Here is a 6,027-nt window from a genome sequence, read left to right as displayed (position 1 = left end):
ACAATATTTGAGATCACTACATGTGAAGTAACGACCACTAGCCAGGGAGGGAAATCATAGCATTGAGCCTGACCACCACCTGATCGGCCTCCCCCTCTAGGGCGACCTCTAGCTGCTTAAGCCCCACCTAAGATGGCTGAGTGGGTGGTGAAGTAACTGGTACGAAATTCACAACCCCACTCCTCTACTAAAGTTGACCTCCCAAAAGATGGGGACAATACCTCTTCAAATGACCAAACTCTCTGCACTTAAAGCAACCCCGCTACAATAATAGCGGGGGGGGGGGGTACTGAAGCGAACCCCGAGAACAAGAATAACTACTAGAGGGACCTGACACAAATGAATCCTGAACTGATGGAGCACGAGATGAACTCTGATCTGGGAGGGTACTGAAAGATGACTGACCTGGACGATCACTATATGGGCCATGGCTAGCTAATGCACCATGATGAATTGGACAATCCATATGAGCAGGCCTAGAAGAAGACCCTTGTTGTGGTAGGATTTCCCTTAAGAAGAAACACTACTGAAACCACCTAAACCACGAGACCTTATGGCCTCCCTCTCCTCACGCTCCTGAGTACGGACCTGCTCTACCCGTCTAGCAATATCAACCACCTTATCGAACCTAGCACCTGATGCAATCTCCTGAGTCATGACAAAATGCAATCCATAGTTGAGGCCATCAATGAACATCCTAATCCTCTCCCTCTTTGTGGGAACCAACCAGATTGCATGATGAGCCAACTTTGGAAATCTCATCTCATAATGGGTCACGGACATACCCTCCTAGCGTAGCGGCTCAAATTGCCTATGCAACTCCTCCCTGGGTTTCTATGGCACAAGCTTCTCCAAGAAGAGAACGAAGAACTCGTGCTACGTAAGTGGTGCACCACTTACTAGACTACTCAATTCATAAGCCTCGAACTTTCTGAACGCTTCCCACAACAACTAAAAAGTAGTAAATGAGACTCCACTAGTCTCTAGAATAACCGATATGTGAAGAATCTGCTGGCATCGGTCTAAGAAGTCTTGAGCATCCTATGACTCTATCCTACTAAATGATGGAGGCCTGAGCCTTCCAAACTGTTCTAGCCTTTTTTGCTCCTCAAACCTCATCGGTGGACCCACATAGGCCTGAGGAACTACAACCGACTGGACTAGTAGTACCTCCGGTGTTTGAAGCCCCTGAACTACCTACTCTAGAGTGTAGGCAGTAGGAGTTTGAGCACCTCCTCTGTCCTGAAATGTGGCTGGGGCGACCGAAACTGAAACCGCCTAAGCAAGGCTAGTGCATATAGTGTATATTCGGTCCAGAGCCTCCGGAAGGCCTGGAATCACAATGGGGACAACAGGTCCCACTAGCTCAACCACATCTGGAATCTACTCCTAAGCTGGAGCAACTGGTGGCTACGTGGGTGGTACTCTGGCTGATGTGCGAGCTACAACTCAGCCTCTACCAGGAGCCTGGCCTCTAGTAGCCCTAGTTGGTGGTACTGGTGGCCGTCCGCCTGCTCTGGTACCATGTTTCCTCACCATCTGTGAAAGAATATAATAATAGAAGTTTAGTTTCCGTAATCAACAAATCTGCACGACAAGAATACAAGATAGTGAAGTTTTCCTAATGGTTCGGTAGCCTCTCAAAGATAAGTACAGACATCTCTATACCGATCCACAAGACTTTACTAAACATGCTCATGACTCGTGACAGCTATGTAACCTAGATTCTGATACCAACTTGTCATTACATAAAATCTCACACATTGTGAAGTCGACAATCGCCAATAACTACGCATTTTGAATTAAAACATAACGAAACATGTTTAACGGTGAAATTCTCATAAATAACCAATAAGAAATATTGCGACTCAATACAAAATCCACCAAAATCTGGGTGTCACTGAGTACTTGAGTTACTAAAATGTCAACACAATCAAACTGCTAATACAACTGTCTAGAAAGATAGAAGAGTGCTAAATAACTGGAAAAAGGAGAGTCGAGGTCTACGGATACCGAAGCAGCTACCTCAAAAGTCTCCAAATAGATGGAGCCCCAAATCTTGCAATCGTTGTGTCTAGAAGTACCTGGATCTGCACACGAAGTGTAGAGTATAGTATGAGTACAACCGACCTAATGTAGTCAATAAGTAACATGACTAACATTGGGTTGAAAGCAGTTACGAGCTCAAATAGGTATAGTCCAAATTCTGATTATAATAATACAGATATGATAGGAAAAATGACAGTAACAATTATGAGAAATATCATAATCTGTTTATATACAGTACAGAAATATAGACATGCTTTCAATTTTAACAGTTTAAGTTCAACACGGATAAAATATGCCAAGTGTGACTGATATAACGAATGTTACATCTCTATTTCTACATGTTAAATGTGCATGTCACATGTAATGCATCACAATAATAACCTCACGTACTCACACTCTCAGAGTACTCAATACGACTGACTCAACTCTCAATTATCACACTCAATCACTTAGCATTGTATGGTACCAATGCTCACTAATGGTATGTAAGACTCTGGAGGGGCAGATCTTGCCCAAACACTATTAAAACCTGTTGTGGAATGCAGCCTGATCCCATCATAAATCAATAATACCCCCTATGATGTGCATCACGATCCCATCTTGAATAATTAATACTCGTTGCGGCGTGCAGCCAGATCCCATCAATACCACTCACACTTCGGCCCTAAAGTCATAACTTAGTCATAAATCTCTCCAATCTCTCGGGCTTACAAATCTCATGCCTATCATCCCAAATAAGTATAACATGATGTGAAATAAATAGAAACAGAAACTAAGATATGATATACAAATGATGAATGCAACTGAGTACATAACTGCAATTTAAACAAATAACTCAACAACAAAAATGATTTATGTGGGCCCCAGTAGTACCAACATATAGCCTAAACATGATTTCTAACATGAATCACAACTCAATTTCTCTAAAACATGGAGAATACATTGATAATAACAAGATTAGATAACTACACAGTTCCACGGAATCAACCAATTCACGATTACTATAGTGCAAGTCCACATGCCCGTCACCTAGCATGTGCGTCACCTCAACACCAACCACATAACACGTAGTTTGGGGATTTATACCTTCAGTATCAAGTTTAGAAGTGTTTCTTACCTCAAACCGTGCAAAATATCTACTTCAACAAGCCTTTGCCTCGCGAATCGACCTTTGAACGACGCGAATATTGCCACAAACAACTTCATACAATCAACACAAGCTATATGAATCAATTCCATATGATAAAGCTAGGTTCTTTAACAAAAGTCAAAATGTCAACCCCAAGCCTAGGTCTCGAAATTCGACAAAATAAACAAAATTCGAACACCCATTCAACAACGATTCCAACCATACCAAAATTTCTCAATTTATATCTCAACTCGACCTTCAAATCCTCAAATTAAAGTCTATGAAATTTCTACAATTTTCACCATTTTTTTCCAACCCAAAACACTAATTAAATCATAAACTCAATGATGGATTCATTTATATTAACCAAATCCAAGTTAGAATCACTTTTCCTAATCAATATCTTGAAAATCCCTTCACGAATCGCCTCTATTCGAGCTCCTAAAGTCCAAATGTAAAATAATACTCCTATCCACGTTTTTGAAATTATATAATCTGCCAAGTTATTCCTATTCGTGATAGTGGAAAGTCCCTTGCGATCACGAAAAACAAAAAGTTGTCGTCATATTGACCTATTCGAATGCAGAAAACTAGCCATGAACACAATGCATAGAATCACAAACCTACGCAATCACGGGCTCCCTCTCGCGATCGCGAAGAACAAACATGTGGGTTCCCTGGGGCTCCCCCTTGCTTATTTGCGTAGGCGACCCAACACCCCCGTTCGTGATGCTTAATCAACCAAAGCTCTATGATCACAGACCAATTCTTGTGAACGCGAAACTTCTCACACGATCGCGAATAAGGAAACTAGACCTGAAACATCAGCAATAACACAAGTCCAAAATTCACTCTGATTCCAATCCGAATCACACCCAAAGCCCTAGGGACCCCATCCAAACATAATATCAAGTCCTAGAACACAACTTGAACTTAGTCGAGGCCTCAAATTACATCAAACAACAACATAAATACGAATCTCACCCCAATTCAAGCCTAATGAAACTAATGAATTTCAAACTTCTATCATCGATGATGAAACCTATCAGACCGACTCCGATTGACCTCAAATATTGCTCACAAGTCATAAATGATACAATGGACATATTCCAACTTCCGTAACTAAAGTAAAATCCCGGTAACCATAAGGTCAACTCTCGTCAAAACTTCTCAACTCTACAAACTTCAACTTTTGCCAATTCAAGCCAAAATCTCCTACAAACTTCCAAATCAATATCTGTACATACTCCTAAGTCCAAATTTACCATAGAGAGCTATCAAAACTATCAAAATCTATCACGGAGTCGTCTGCACATAAGTCAACATCTGGTCAACTCTTTCATTTTAGGCTTCAAACCTTGGGACAAAGTGTCCCAATTCATTCTAAAACATCCCTGAAACTAAACTAACCACCCCCTAAAGTAACATAGCAACAAATTAGAATAGAATAATCAATAAATGAGGGAATGGGGCTATAATACTAAAAACGATTGGTTGGGTCGTTGCAAGTAAGAAATAATTTTCTTTATAATTTATTCCCTACATGTGGCTCTCACAATTATTTCAAACAGTACACCTTTTTTACCTTTTTCATAGTTCCACTCAAACCCAACCATACCTCCACTTAGCTTTTATTTAGCTCATAAATATTTCAAGTGTTCATGAGATATCAAATGTTCAAACAAATGGTCAGTTCTAGCAAAGGGGTCAGGCTTGTAATGATTAGAGGCTCAAACGGGCTAACTAGGACATATAACAATCATGTGGGTAAAAAGTATATATTTGGATCAACAAGGAAACAACTCTCTCACTTCCTCGACTGAAAAAGACTACAATTTCGCTTTACAAACACTCGGGGCAAGTTCTAGATATCATCTGCATACACAAAGTATCAACAAACCTTACTCACATCATGGCACATAACTCACTCCGGACCGATCTGACTCTCTAGTCACAGCAGTTAAGCAAAGTCAAAATTTAAAAATTTAAGGTACTACAATACAGGAGTCAAGAGATGAGCCTAAGCATCACACCTAAGGCACTCATTGCTCTCAAGCCACAACAAAGTAAAGAAAATTATCTTCCATTAGTACAACGACACAAGATTCTTTATTCCTACAAAAATAAATATAAAACTAACTATACTCGGTTCAAGTAAAAGCCTTAAAAGAAAACTGTGACACAAAGAAAAACTAAGGGGAAACTGTTACACTATCTGAAAACAACTAAAATAAAAGACATATTTTTAAATTTTTTAAATTTTTTTTTTGTATTTTTTCTTCTACCTTAATCCCTTAAGAACATGGTCGAGGAGATCCATTGTAGAGAAAAGTGAAAAAAAAGTTCTTGAATAATGACTAAAACACAAAAAAATGCATATTCATATGCACGTCCCCTACCCCATACTTTAAATTGTGGCATGTCCCCATGACACACAAATAAAAATCAAGAGATAAAGAAAACTCCTCTGAATTGTTTAGTTTAGGTCTAAAACCATGTCCGGGTTCACTTTACACGCCCTGCATTCAAAGACTTAACAAGCATATCATCTATGTAAACTTCCATAGTTTTCCCTATTTGCTTTCCAAACATTTTGTTCACGAGCCGTTGATAAGTGTCTCCGGTGTTCTATAGCCCGAAGGGCATAACATTGTAACAATATGTACCAAAATTCGTGATAAATAAAGTTTTTCCATGATCCTCTGGGTTAATATTGATATGGTTGTATCCGTAATAAGCATTGAGGAAACTCATTAACTCATGCCCGGCTGTGGCATCAATAATTTGATCAATGTTTGGCAATGAGAATGAGTCTATTGGACACAACTTATTTAAGTCCTTATATTCTA

Source organism: Nicotiana sylvestris, chromosome 3 (genome assembly GCF_000393655.2).
Source record: "Nicotiana sylvestris chromosome 3, ASM39365v2, whole genome shotgun sequence".
NCBI lineage: Eukaryota > Viridiplantae > Streptophyta > Magnoliopsida > Solanales > Solanaceae > Nicotiana > Nicotiana sylvestris.
This window is presented reverse-complemented; position numbering follows the sequence as displayed.